Raw genomic sequence first — 16,201 nt, 5'->3', positions numbered from 1 at the left:
GGAGGTGCTGAAAACGTCGAAAATATTCATGAAAGCTGGAAGTTATTTTTGAGTCGAGTTGATTTCGAGTTAATTTCTTTTTCAGCAGCGAGGATATATGAGACGGGACCTACTGTTTAACGTGGAATCCGAACTATATGAGCTCCAGCCGTAAATTGAACCCGGGTCTCCTGCGCCAAGTTATTATTTACAGATGACACAACATAAAAAATAGCAAACTATACGAATGACAATCTTTGCAAAATGAGAAGCAATTACAACAGGGGGAATCTATACAGCTGACAAAAGTACGGATGAGATTTGTGCTCTCATAGGGCTGTTATATTTGGCAGAAGTAATCACATTTTCTCATCAAATAACAAAAGATCTTTGGAATACAGATGGTACAACACAAGAATACTTTCATCTCGTTATAAGCTGCAATCGATTTTTGCTCTTGTTGAGGGTTCTGCGGTTTGATAAAATCACTACAAGGCAGATGAGAAGGCCTATAAGTAAACTGACCCCTATACGAAAAGTATTAGATGATTTTTTCAGCGATGTAAGGACTATTAGTTTTATTGAGTATGCGACTATTGATGAAATATTGAAATCCTGTAGGATGTTAAATCTTTTTGTTGGATGTTAAATTGCAAACAAGTAAACAAGTTGGAACACAAAATACAGAATTATAGTTTACTATCCCTACGATTTCATAATTTTCGGAAGAGAAATTAATGTTTTTATATTACAACATTCCTAATTCAATGTTACTCCCAAAAAGGATCCCATAATGCAAATCATCAACTAAAAATACCAACAGTATAACGATGATAATATTGTAAACACATGCATTTACGTAAGAGGAAAATAGAGGGGAAACACGTCCTCCCAATTTCTTCATTCCATCATTTTCCTTATTTCTCATCATCGCCGTGTCTTTTAGCTTGACAGCCATAACCCTGAAAACTAAAGATTAAAGATAAAAGGTAAAAACATTAATATTCATCTGTCCATCTCTATAGCTGACGACAAATATCAGAGCGAAAGCGAAAAGTGAATTAAAGAACACAGAAACTAAGTAAATCAAAGCTGAGGGATTCCTTCACAAGTTACCGATCGCGTTACAAAATAGAAGTTACAGTTGACGGGTTAATATTATATACTCTTTTCTTTCCAGATCATAGTGACCAATCTTTAATTGCAAACGTAAACGGAAATCCACTACATCCTCTGGGAAATCACTTCAGCGATTGTCCACAGATTAGATTTTTATATTATTGGATACTACGCCTATAGCTTCCTGTATGCAATTGGACACCGGCTATGTTAAGGTCATCATTTTAGCCCTATAGCGTGCCAATGTCCTGTGGCGCAATACTCGCATTTCCCACGCTCTCACTCGGAAACAACGCAGTCTTTTAGCTTGGCATGCATAACCGTTGAAACTAAAGATCAAAGATAAAAGGTAAAAACATTAATATACATCTGTCTATCTCTATATCTGACGACAAACGTCAGAGCGAAAGCGAAAAGTGAATTAAAGAAGCGTTTCCTTCAAATAATACAGTGTGCCAATGAAAGAGTTGAGATCTCAGTTATAATTATATTCAAACCAAAAAGTTATGAAACCACATTTTACGGTTTCAACGTTGGTAAATATAAGGAAAATTAATGTTAGAGATATCTATGAGCATCTCGTTATACACAGTACAATGGTTAAAGGAAAGTTACAATATTTTAGTATTTGAGTCAGTTGACCACAATGTTTGTCCTGAGAGCCCAGAACAATGGCGTAGGAGTACCTAGACCCACCTCTCTATATTTTAACAAAGGTAACTTGGCCCACCCCTAAATTTTGGCAACGGTTCATAGGCCAACCCTCCTTAAGTTTTAGAAATTGCCAAATCTAATAATTTGATATGCTGGCTTAGGATAAGGGTACGTACCCTATAAGTTTTTGAATGCCCATATCGATTTTATGGGTAAAAATTGCCAAGAATTCACATTTCGCAGATGTTTTACTTAATTTGACCCCTTTGATGAGGTCTTGTTAAACTATATGCTTATATGGACACATACTGGGGTTCATTTCTTTTCATAAGACATGGGATCATTGATTCACCACGTTGTATGTTGGCAAATTTTAAAAAAATGGTATAGTAGTGTAGAGCATGAACATATACCACATAAAATTTGAGTGGTCCATCTCGTTTTCTTTCAGGGTTTAAAAATTGTCAAAATATAAACGTAGGCAATTCATTGTTCTACGTGGTAGATGTTCGACTGACATTATTTAGTTTCTTAGAGAGGCCAATTTATATTATATTGGTGTAACTAGTGTTTCGTTCCATCTCAAAAGGCATAAATGTTTCCTTGGGAGTGGCACCTAGAAGCACCCTTTCAAGTTTTGAATTATACAAGAGTATTTATTACCTACGACGAGTATGAGTAAAAAATATCTTACATATGCCCGAGGTGCATTGCGTAAACCTTAAACTTAGGATCACCACTAGTCATAATCATTAATTGGTCATTGCTCTCTAGAACATTTGTTATGAGTCATGTGTACATTTTGGAAAAGGTTCATGACATTTAAAAAAAAATCAGGGAATGAATAAAGTTTCAAAACAAAAATTTTGAAGTAATGTTTTCACACTGAATATTCGCAAATCAAAATTTTTAATGTAAAGAAACAAACTAAAATTTTCAAACTTCTGATTGAAAGTAAAAATTTAAAATTAAATTTTTTATATTAAAACTTTTATCGGTAGAAGTTGAAAAGGAAATTCTGAAACTAGCAGTTATCAAACCAAAGTTATAAAGCTAAAAATTTCTAAAACGAATAGATAAAAAATTCAAATCTAAATTTTTTCAAATATTTACAAACGAAAAAATAGAGATAGTTTCAGACAAAACTTTATAAGCAAATTTTCCAAACGAAACGGACTGAAACGAATTTTGGCTACTACAAGTTTCCAAACGTATATTTTTAAACGAAATTTTCAAACGAAATATATTTACTAAAATATTTGGAACAAATGCATTTAAAACACAATTCTTCAAACAGAAGTATTTAATATTGTTTTCTATCTAAGAGTGCAGTCAAAGTTCAATGGGTTTGCAACAATTCGATTAAAAATAAAAAGAATTACTTTTCTTTGACAGCGAGTGCAAGAAATGAAACGAAAAAAGTAGTTTTTGAAATTAAAAATTCGATAACACAAATATTTCAAACTAAGACATTTGTAATCAAATATTATTTAAACAAAAAGAATCAAACTAAATTTTCAGACAAAAAAATGAAATCATTGATGTTCAATAATATTTTAAACTCGCATCATATTTGAAATATGGTCTTAGTGTTCATCATTGATACACAGAAGATACATACATTTACATTTATTCTCACACTACTTAGTAGGTGTGGCCAAACGTATTTTGAGAGACGATTATTGTTTCACCCCTCTCAAGGATCATCAATACAATACTGGTATTATGCAGAATGGAAAATATATATATAGAACGATGTCAGTTGGACGATTACATCATTGAAACAGTAATATAATTAAAAAAAACTAAATGTATTTAATCAAAGTAAAGTGAATAGAAATATGAGTTTAAATTGTTCGTACTTGATGTTGTTTAAAATCCATTTAATAAGTCGCAAATCAAATATACGAGTTATCAAATCATGCCTGAAAATCCACTGCTCCTACAATAAAATTATGCATACGGAAGAAAAATCCACATTTTTTCTTATTAATGCATCTTAAAAACAGATACAGAGAATGAAATGCGATTTCGTACGAATAGTTTTTCCGACAATTTGTATAATTATGTTTACCTATCAACAAAACATGTTTATGTCGTGCATACTAAAATAATTGCTTAGTGTATTACGATGTTTTCTGCATTGAAATACGCCATCTACTGCGTGTTCCTAATAAATCCAAACCGAGATTTCGTCAATAATTATCGGCAATGCAGATGCTTCACTAATTCTTACTATTTGCGAACGTTGTTATGATGTCTTATAAAGCAACGTTCCACTGACAAGTGAGCAGAAGGCGAGATTAAAACGTTACAAGAACACACTCCAGCGGACAATGGCGGAACTTCTGGATAGGAATAGAAAATAACTGTATAAAAAGAGAAATATTTATCCCTACATGAAGGGAGGATTCTTACTTGCACTACTTGTACCTATTTTATTAAGTGTGTTATCCAGTATATTATTTAAACAATACATATAAACGTTATAGAACAAAATAAAAAAATATCCTTTAGTGCACAAGAAATGATTCAACGAATGCATGCATCGTCGTCGAGTGTTAGTGAAGAACGTGAATTTAGTCTATATCGTGTCATGCAATCTATATTGAATACACCGGGATGAATAGAAATGGAATCAGTACAATGAAATATTATAGAAATATCTTTGGTATACTTAAACAAGAAGTACCAATACCTCTTTTATTTACATCAACAAAATCTGTTGGTGACCTTCTGGATGCTGATTATAGCACAGAACAAATAATTTTATTCCCCATACTACAAAATTACTGTAAGCAAGGCGAATTACTATTTCAACGTTTAAAATAAGATAAGTCAATTACGTCAGATCATAAAGGAATAGTGCACATCTACGATACCAACCTACATGGATCAAATATTTTAGATTAAAAGTTTGAGGTGAGTCCTCCGAGAAAACACACAAATCCTCTAGACTGGGAATTGTTTTGTAACTACCTTACCTTGTCAAACCTTTGCGAAATATGAAACGTACAACTACTTCGAAGTATTATCTTTACTTGTAAAAACATGGAATTAAAAACTACATTCTAGTATTAAAGTGGTTTTGTAAACATTTCTATAGAAATTTTACTTGATGTGTGTCGTATCTTATACGCCAAAAAGATACATCATTCAAAGCAAGAAATTGATTTATCTCTTGCTGATACTCTATGAATTAGTAAAAGAAAACGTAGTTTCTCGAAGCGCTACCTCTAGAACTGGCATGATGAATATTTATAAAAAGGGCCATTGCACCGAGAACTTGAAAATTGTATCGACTAACGAAATTAAATCATCATTTTATGAAAATAGATTTTATGTTCTACAGAGAACAAATGCAAATAGTATATCTCCCTTCCACTTTCCTAATCGATAAAATATTGAGTACAAGAACAAAAGGTCACAGAAAGGAGAATCTCGCCCAATGGAAGACATGTCCTAATTCGTTCAATTCGTGGTTCACTGCAGTTTCATTGAAGAAGTAGAAGAAAAATTGAACCTGATCAAGATTTTTAAGTTACACTTCTCAGTAATAGATCCATGGAGTATTTTCCAGAAATATATTGACTTTATATTTTATAAAAGTACAACGACGTGTAGAGTTTCGGAGAAATGGGATGTGGCAATTGTAGAGATTCATTTTCCACATTCTATACTAAACAATAGAAGTTAAAACAATAAAATAGATTACAAACCGTCAAGCAGGGATAAGGAACCATTGAGGGCTGTAAAGGTCTCTGTATACTATTATAACTAATTACGATATTTTATTCATGCAGTTAATACGGACAATAAAGTTGTATATTGTCCTATTAACCTCATATAATATATATTCCATGAGACAACTAATAACGCATATTTAATAAAACATCGCTACCATAAAATCGACATTTCTGCACAATGTACACAAACTTTTAGTTTAATTTCTTGATTTGAAAAACAAATTGGATATACACTGATATACGATTAACTTAACATAATTTAATCTTTCATTGTTCGAGATACTATGGTATACATGCTACGAATTATCAACATGGTAATGTGAACCATGCATTTGGAAGTTCTGCAGTACAAATCTTCAATCCTGCACAATATGTTCCGGTGGAAAAAAATTAATGTTGACCAAAATCAAATCCATATAACGGATAGCGAAAATCCTCTTATAACATTCACCTTTATGACTGTCTGTACAAGCTACATTTGCCTCGTCGTCGTCATGACAGATCCGTATTTGCAGTATTATCAAAAAGAAGTGTTAGCTGGTGTAGGAAATGCCTACGTGGGAAGTTTCTATCAAGCAGGAGATGGAATTGCAAATTTCCTTGGGGGCTTCTTTCGTTTAGTGTTACAATTTGTGATACAAGGAGCTAAAGCCGTGGGAAAGGAATGCTCAAAATTACGTGCCTATATGATTAATGATTTTTTTGTCAAATGAACCTCTAACAGAATCGTAGCTTCAACGTATGCAAGGGGCAAAATTAAATTTAAAAGAAAAAAGCTAAAAATAATGTTAAAACCATGCTATAATATGGATATCATAAACCAAAGTGGGACGGCTGCACTCATTTTGAGGTTGACATTTCAACGACCAATATCACAAATCACATAAGGAGACGTAAATTATCACATAATAAGAAGAGACAATTAACATTGTCAACAGATTTTTTAATTAATTCAGTTATGACTTTCCTGAACCATCAATCATGTGGATGTGTAAAAAGTGAAATTGATATATTTTCAAGGTTATCCACGCAAACCAATTTTCTTGAAAATCGCTTAATTGGCTACAAATCATCTACTTCTATATCTGAAAATTGGCCAATAGAATTTGTAGTGACTGGAAGTGGTGTTCAATATATTGATTTGACCAAAAGATTATTTAGTGGGGCAGAACAGTCAGAAAATATTTCACACGTGGCTAACAACATGCCATTCGGAATAGGGTTAGTGTATGAATATGTGAACCTAAAAAGGACTAGACACACAGTTTTCTACGCTTCGTACTTCCTGCATAACGTCATCCAAATGACTGTCAGTAAACAGTAGAGAATTAAAGTGATTATTTAGAACATGAATTCTAACTTATTTTCTAACTATAATGAGATGTAAACATAATTGATTACGAAACTTAATGTGCCACATGACATAGGTTCTCACAAATCGCTTAAAAGTCCATTTCTGCCAAAATGGCTACGTGATTATGAAAAATTATGAGCTCAAAACATACAATCAAATTTTACCTCTTACGTTATTCTCGCAAAATTCTGTGTTCAGTATGACCAAAAAGTAAACATTCAAATGTGAATATTATCACGTTGTTGTTTCCTACGACAACCACATGGATAGTGCAGGCATTATTGTAAAATGAAATCATGGAGTAAGCAAATGGGAATATGTGGTCAACAACTAATTAGTTTTGTAAAATAGATCTGGGAACAACAGAATCTTAATAAGTCTCATTATATATATATATATATATATATATATATATATATATATATATATATATATATATATATATATATATATTCTTATTAGATCTTGAATTGTGTAATGTAAAATGTACTTTTCAGCAAGTACTTATCCAGAAAAGTAGATAGGTACAGTGAACAGAAAGTTACGCTTATGATGGAAGCCCTACACATTGAAATGATGGTACTCAAAAAGTCTTGGGAAATTGCTGAATAAAATTGGTTGGCCTGAAATATTGATGAGTGCTAATATTGAAAGCTCTGATCTTGCAGAGCCATATCTGTCCGCAGGAGCAAGATATCCTCATGACCTTACGCTTAATGCCTTGTTTTGTTTGCAAAAGAAAAATATCAGTATTATTGTGGTACAAAATCTGAAGATACAACAAAAGGCATTGTATCTTGGATCTAAGAAAGAACTGTTGAGCCGTTGATGTTTCGATATTGAAATAAGGTTATGGAACTAGAGTTTCTTCTCTTACAACTTATATACTGTATCTGTACCTCTAACTGCAGGTGATTGCCTCTTGTCGTGAATACATTACAAGAAATTCCAGTAAGACATCTTCATGTCCAAAGTGCATTTCTATCTGGGCACTTTGCCACTTGCAGGAAAGGATCACCATTTTAAACAATAGCAGATTTCTAATTTCATGAGCAGAATAATAAGCTTGCAAAACTATTAAGTGGGGCAAATAATGTTCTTGATAATGAAAGTGCCTTACAGCAGTGGATGGTGGCAGACCCTCATATATCTCAAATTATATCAGAATTTGAGGATATAGTCGGGTTGAGTACTCGAGTGAACGCTTCATAGGATAAACATAAGAACATTCAGTTTCATTTAAAAACATCCTTAATAATGTTAATGATGTGATACCATTTTAGAACACAAATGAAATCCCTTTGATGGAGACGAACTAGTCACTGTAAATGGGACAAAAGTGTTCTTGATGGAGGAGGCAGTTAAACCTTTGAAAGAAATTCATGAAGTAGGTGTCAAACAATGCACTGATTGCATATTACACTGTCTTATAGAATGTCAGGTTTCACGAAACTATAGCTAGAAATAATATTGACATTTTTGGTATAGCAAAGAAGGGAAAATCTAAAGGAAAGAGCGAAATCAAAATTTTACAAGTTGATTCTAATTTATTTTGCAGATTAACATGGCTTGTCAAAAGAGAAAAGGTGGTGTAACAGCATTTTCTTTACACGTGAATATAAAGGGTATTCACCATCCATTTCTGAGAATAGAGTACTTAGGACTTCAGAAACAAATCAAATATAATGAAATGTATCTTAAGTGAATGTGATTGTTGCCCTTCACTGGAAAGAACAGACAGTGACTTGGACGATACTGCATATATAATAAACGGGGTAGCTATGGTTTGGACATATTGAAACCAGAATTTGCCAGATGTTTTGTAGATCATGTTGGAAACATTATCAAGACGCACTTTGATAATTATTAAGCACTCACTGTTCAACAACGAAAATGTAAATTGAACAAAATCAGCCAATTGTTATTGACTTTGTGGTGCTGATCACGAATTTGAAAGTTATTTTCGAATATTAACTCTACTTTTCGTTTTACAGGCATGTCTAATAATAACGCTTTAAAAATAAATATATTCACTTCGTTTGCGGTAAAATGTTACACTGATCCGGCAACACTGGAAAAACTATATGAACGCTTGGTTTCAATTTGTTCCTTATCTCAGTAGTGTTCTGCTATTGTTAGAAGAGACAGGTTTAGTGCAGTTTAGGCACGTTGGTACTGGCACCATCCTTGCTCTCTCCGCTCTCCATCTTGGTTTATTCAACATCCTTTCTCTCCCTCCTACCTCCATTTTCTGCTCCGTAACAGACTTTACATTCTGTATACTCTCCAACGCTTATATCTTCTCCGAAAACGTACCACTCCACTTTGTAATTGTGGTCTCGACACTGGCTCTATCGATCATCTCATTTTCTCTTGCCCTCTCTATCAACAATATCGCACGCCATTTCTCTCTATTCTTCATAAATTTCACGGTTCTGGCCCTTTTAATGTAGATTCGTTCATTTTCACCTTATCCCCACCTGTTCTAACTGCTTATTATCTTTATTTACAAAGAACTAAGTTATTCAGCATCTTATAAACATCTCTCAAGATTCATCCCAATTCCTCATCTTTTTCTTTTCATCAAACCGAATATAATTGCCGGGAGAGCGATCTTCGCTAAGGCAAGAAACAACCGCAGAAGAAGAAGAAGAAGAAGTGCAGTTATCAGCGTTTTGGGTGTGACGTTTGTGTGGTGCAGGATATAAAAATACAACTACAAGTACGCAAAAATACTGGTATTTCGAATGTATAGCTTTAAATAGTTGTCGAAACTATTTCAAGTGACATTTTGAGGATTTCAATAAACAAAAATGCCGCGAAATTGTGTAAACAGTGCGGATAGCTTCTGCTACGTGTGTGGGGAAGTGACATTTTCCTCACAAAAGCAGACTATAACACCACTAATAAGAAAAGCTTATCAGTATTACTTCGGGTGTAAAATTGGACACCAAGATAAATCTTGGGCACCCCACATTGTGTGTAACACTTGTGGAGCAATCTAAGAAATTGGATTAATGGGGAGGGGCCCTCAATGCCTTTTGCAGTGTCCATGATTTGGAGGGAGCCAAGCGACCACATCAGAGACTGTTATTTTTGTATGGTTCCTTCCGTTAAGAAGGGAATTTCCACGAAGAAGAAACGGGCCTTGATCTATCCTAACATTCCTTCTGCAATGCGCCCTGTTCCATATGGAGAAGGACTACCTGTTCCTGACCCACCTAATGAATACGATCATTTTTCTGATGATGATCAAGAAGTTGAAGCTCCTGAATCAAGTGCTTGGAGGGACCCTACGTTTGTTGTAGAAGAACCTCCATGTGAACCACATAGACTTACTCAAGAGGAACTAAGTGATCTAATGAAGGACTTGGACCTCTCGAAGAGCAAAGCCGAAATTTTAGCGTCACGCATAAAGCAATGGAATTTTTTGCAGGAAAAAGTAAATATTTCAGTGTATCGGAATAGGGAGAAGATGTTCACTTCATTTTTTACTATGGAAGACACATTTGTGGCATGTACAGATGTAAATGGTCTCATGAGGGCACTTAAAATTAATTACGAACCTACGGATTTGAGGCTCTTTATAGATTCGTCCAAGGTGAGCTTAAAGGCAGTTCTTTTACATATTGAAAATGAACTTCCTTCAATTCCTGTAGGTTACGCAGTTCATATGAAGGAATCTTATGAAAACTTCAAGCCATTAAATATTACTATTTTCAGTAGCTCATTTGTGGTGACCTTAAAGTAATAGCACTGTTGCTAGGTATGCAGTTATGGTATACAAAGTATTGTTGCTTTATATGTGAATGGGACAGTAGAGAGATCGTGGATCTCATTACCGCAAAAGTGATTGGAGTACCAGTGAAACTCTTCAGCCGGGAGTGAAAAATGTGCAGCATGAACCACTGATAGATCATAACCGAATTTTGCTTCCCCTCTACATATTAAATTAGGTCTTATGAAAAGTTTTGTTAAGAGCATGAACCAAGAGGATGAAGCCTATAATTACCTAACAGAACAATTCCCTTGATTAAGTGATGCCAAAGTTAAAGAAGGGGTTTTAATAGGGCCACAGATTAGGCAACTATTCAAAGATCACAAGTTCGACGAAATTCTCCAAGGTGAGGAGAAAGCTGCGTGGGAAAGCTTGATTAGTGTTTGTTCACAGTTCTGGGAAGACACCGAGCAACAAATTACAAACAACTGGTAGCAAAGTTTTATTGTGCTACGAAAATCTTGGTTGCAATATGTCTCTGAAACTCCACTTTCTTGATTCACATCTAGACTTCTTTCCGGAAGATTGTGGAGCAGTAAGTGACGAACATTGTGAGCGTTTCCATCAAATATTGCAGCCATGGAGAAGAGAAATGAAGGAAAGTAGAGTTCTAAAATATTGGCCGACTACTGTTGGACTATTGCAAGGGATGCTCCAGATGTAAACTACAAAAGGCAAGCCAAGCAAAGTCGCTCAAAATAAAATAAACATAATCCTGTTCAAGGGATCACTTGAAACTTTTGTTTACATTGCAGTGTAGTTATTGCACAAAAAGGTATTTGTACATATTTTTCATGTTTTGGTGTTAATACTGATTATTATTACGAAATTGTTAATGTTTAACTTGACCACGGTTACTTTATTTTCTGTATCGCTGTCAAACTGGTATTTGCGCAATTTTGAAAAAGGAAGTACAAGGGTATAGAAAGCTATAGGTTAGGGTAATTCTTAACACCCCAGCTTATCACATCACAGTGAAATAGATAAAAAAGTGAAATGTAGGTTTTTACAAGAATTTTGCTTAAATGCTCTATAAATATTAATACATTTGTATATATACAGCTACTGTTGTACAAGATGTTTTTTTCACAACCTGTGCTAAGAAAATTCTTCTATTATCATTTCCTTTCACATTATGCTTAAATGGATGTAACAATCGCAATTTCAAAGAATTTGCATACTTTCGATCAACATTTGTTGAGCAATGTAATCTCTTTTAGCAAAGTTGATAGAGTTGTTGTTTTGTTCGATCGGTGTTTTAAGGATAGTTTACAAACGAGCAGACAAGAATTTCTTCGCAGTGGAAATGGTACTCATGTTAAGGTAACTACGTCCATAATAATTCCCAAAGTTTCAACAAATTCCTGCTTTTGAATGAAAACAAAGAGCAACATTTTCATCTGTTGGCAGAAGAACTTATGATATCATTTTGAGGGAAAGCAACTGTAGTGTACCTATGATGATTTTGGTAAAACAGTACCAAAATGTATTGTTGTGAATGATATAATTCCCTGTTCCCACGAGGTAACAGATACAAAACTACTTCTTCACACATAGCTTCCTGCAGACAATATTCATTCAAAAATAATTATAGTAACTGTAGATTCCATTATAATTGTTTTATCTATTGCAGCTTTTGGAAAAAGTTAGAACTTATCAGAACTGTGAATTCAGTCTGTCATAAGAAAAAATAAACATTTCTTAAGATTACGAATTGTATGATAAGTTGCCCGCTGATTTACAAATAACACTGGTCTACAGTGGATTTTCTTAACACGAAAGTAGCCAATCTCTATAGATTTCGAGGCGCTGAACACGAATATCAGACTTAAAATTAGCTGGTAGCTCAGGGTTGCCAGTGAATGTGGAATTTACGTAAAAAATTCATGTTTTTTACATTAATTTTCTTAGGTTTTACTCAGGAACGTATAATTACGTCCCTATTTATCGTTCCGGAATGCGCTTCAGCTGTTTCCATTCGACGATGACCGTACTTTCTGAAAATTTAACAATCGTTCAGGTAACCGGTTCTGTTGGGAAATTATATACCCATATATTCTAAAATGTCCCTTTTTAAAAGGAAAATCCGAACTTTTATTTTTTTACTGGCAACCCTGCAATAGTAAAATTATAATTTATATATGGAAAGTAACCTGCCAATATTGGGAATGTTTTCTGCAGATGTCGTCAAGATCAAAGCGAGACGAACTGTGAAAAAAAATATTATCCCTTCTACCGAAATGCCGAAATTTTACATACCTTTACAACATGTACTTTAAAAATGTAATATTGAATTACGTATGCCGAACAGAACTATAGGACAATACATTCAGACAATGTAACTATCATTTCGGTAATCTATAGTGGTGTGGGGGATTTTATGTACTGAAATATTGCACGAAAAATTCCCTTTCTGCAAAATTCCACATTTTTCTTCCTACAGCTGGCAATCCTGAAATAAATAACAGGAAACAATGCTGGAAAAAGTTATTCTAAGACTGGTAACATTATGTGCCGTCGAGAAGACCGAACTGAGAATGAATATTATCCTTTGAACTGAAATACCGCAAATTTCCCCTGTCTACCACATTTTTGGCCAAAAAAATAAATTGGCCCTCGGACCTTCGTTATTGCAGCACAAAACTAAATTGTACACAAATTTATTGCCTAGGAAAAATGAGTGCATTCACCTTCAATGAATGCGCCGTTTCTTTGCCTTCCTCTTGGAGGTTGTGTCTGGAGCATCCATCTGTAGCGTCCAGTAGAAGCCAGCCAACATTGCAACTGTCCACCGGCCCGTGTATCGATGTTCCATGAGACCAATATCCCTGTGAAATCTATCGTCGAGTTCGTCACTGAAAGCACCACAGTTCTCTGGGAAGACATCGAGGTGTGAGTGAAGAAAGTGCATTTTCAGTGTCACGTTGCAGCCAATGTTTTGATAAGCATGAATGAATTCATCCACAAGGTCCCTCTAATTGTCGGCTCTCTTGTTTCCCAAAAACAATGTTGTCAAATTACGGAAACAACGCCACGAATGCAGCTGATCAGGGGTTAGAATGGCCTCAAAGTCAGGGTCATTTAGGAGCTGGCGTATCTGTGGACCAATGAATATTCCCTGTTTGATCTTCTCTGTACTTAATTGTCGAAACCCATGCACAGATATCCGAATGCCGCTTCATTCGTGTTCACAGCCTTTACAAACGCTGTCATAAGTCCCAACTTAATATCCAGTTGTGGGAGAACAATTTTCTGAGGGTTCACTAGAGGTTCATTGACAATGTTTTTTTGAGCTAGGAATCAGAGCTGTTCTTAAACGCCACTCCTTTTGTGTAAAGTGTTTACCTCTTGCACGACTGTCCCATTCACATATATAAGAACAATACTTAGTATAACCTACTTGCAAACCCAACAAAATCAAAATTACTTTGAAATCTCCACATGCTAGGCATTCATACTGATTGTAACTAATGGCGCGTAGAACAGATTTCAACGTAGTAACGTTTCTTTTGCTAAAGCAGCATATGCGACAGGGATGGACGGTCTTCTTTTTTAATGTAACAGTACACCCTTCAGGCTTGTTTTGGAATCATCTATGAATAGTCTCCACTTGTCCGGTTTGTATGAAATATGTAGGTCATGAAACAAACCTTCAAAATTACTGCACGATGTAATGTCACCTTCAGTACTGAAATGATTCTCAACTTCTTGCTGACGATCCCGAAAACGGACACTTGTACTGTTTCAGCTAGAAGGTTCCAATGCTGCAGTCGTGAGGCTAACACTTCAGCTTTATACTTCGGGAGGTCTAAATCCCTAATCAGATCACTCAGTTCACGTTGTGTGATTTTGTGTGTTTCGCTGTATGAAGATGGCATAAATGAAGGATCAACCACACTGGTGGATGGATACACTTCTTCGGCTGGATGTGTAGGATCAGCATTCTCGCTATCACTGCTTGATGTTGTTGCGTTTGTGGGAACAGGAACTGGCATCCTTGTCCATGAGTCACAGGGCGAATTACAGATGGTATGTCAGGGCATTCGATATTTCTCTTCCATTTGGTATTGATTCCTTTATACAAGGGCGGTGTCATACAAAAATAGCAATCAGACACATGATTTATGTGTTCACTCCAAATTGCAGGCACGCCAAACTTTATGGAGATGTTTTCCCCATGCATCCAAGCATTTAGTACGGAAGAACACGACGTACATCACACGTGTGGAGCCCAAGATTTGTCTTGATCTCCCACTCGACAAACGAAATACAATGAATAGGCTTTCCTTACTGCATCAGTAAGTGGTCGCCTTCCATTACCACAAATAGCGTCTGCACAAATATAACAAAAGTTATCAGGATTGTTCTTGCAGGTGCGGGGCATTTTCATGAAAACCGACACTCGCTCAAATAACACAAACACTCACAGTTTAATTCAAATACTTTACTGTATATACATTTTTCACCACCAACCACCTCTGAACCAAGACACATTACAGTACGGTAAAAGAGAGCGCGGACACACACACGAACGCCAACAACAATCTTCAGCCTGTCGAATGATCAGGTGATTGTATCGTGGGCACATGAGTGAACTTTACGCACTGTTGTCAGATCCAACAAGTACAATTTGCTTAACGACGACAGCAAAACCGTTGTTACACTTCTTTGTATATTGCTATTATAACAACAACGCAATTCATGTGTTCCCTAAGTACGTGTGACATTTACCCTTTCGAAAGTTCCTGACAAACCCCAAGGAAAAACATCTTTTTTGTGTGGATGTGAATAGAATGTAAATTGTTCGTGTCAACGAATATTTTATGATTATATTCACCCGAGGATTGCCAGTGCTGTTCTTCATTGCAAGATTGCCAGCTGTAGGCATAAACAAGTCGGAATTTTGCAGAAAGGGAATTTTTCGTGCAATATTTCAGTACATAAAATCCCCCAACCAGTACAGACTACCGAAACGATAGTTACATTGTCTGCATATGTTGTCCTATAGTTCTGTTCGGCATTCGTAAGTCAATATTACATTGTTAATGTACATTGTAAAGTTATGTAAAATTTCGGCATTTCGGTAGAAGGGATATTTTTTTTTTACAATTCGGCTCGCTTCGATCATGACGACATTTGCAGAAAACATTCCCAATATTGACAGGTTACTTTTCAAATATAAATTATAATTTTACTATTGCAGGGTTGCCAGTAAAAATAAAATAATCTGATTTTTTTAAAAAGGGATATTTTCGAACATATGGGTATATAATTTAGCAACGGTTCCGGTTACCTGAACGATTGTTAAATTTTCAAAAAGTATGGTCTTCCTCGAATAGAAACAGCTATAACACATTCCGCAACGATAAATAGGGACGTAGGTATACGTTCCTGAGTAAAACCTAAGAAAATATATGTGAAAAACATGAATTTTTTAGGTAAATGCCACATTTATTGCCAACCTTGAGCTACCAGCTAATTTTAAGTGCGGTATTCGTGTTCAGCGCCTCGAAATCTATAAAGATTACGTTTTTTCGTTTGTGTAAAAATTAAAAGTGAAAATTTGTTGAC

This window comes from Thermobia domestica, chromosome 1 (genome assembly GCF_964235325.1).
Source record: "Thermobia domestica chromosome 1, izTheDome1.hap1.1, whole genome shotgun sequence".
NCBI classification, from domain to species: domain Eukaryota; kingdom Metazoa; phylum Arthropoda; class Insecta; order Zygentoma; family Lepismatidae; genus Thermobia; species Thermobia domestica.
The sequence above is the reverse complement of the archived record's forward strand: the minus strand, read 5'-3'. Positions refer to the sequence as shown.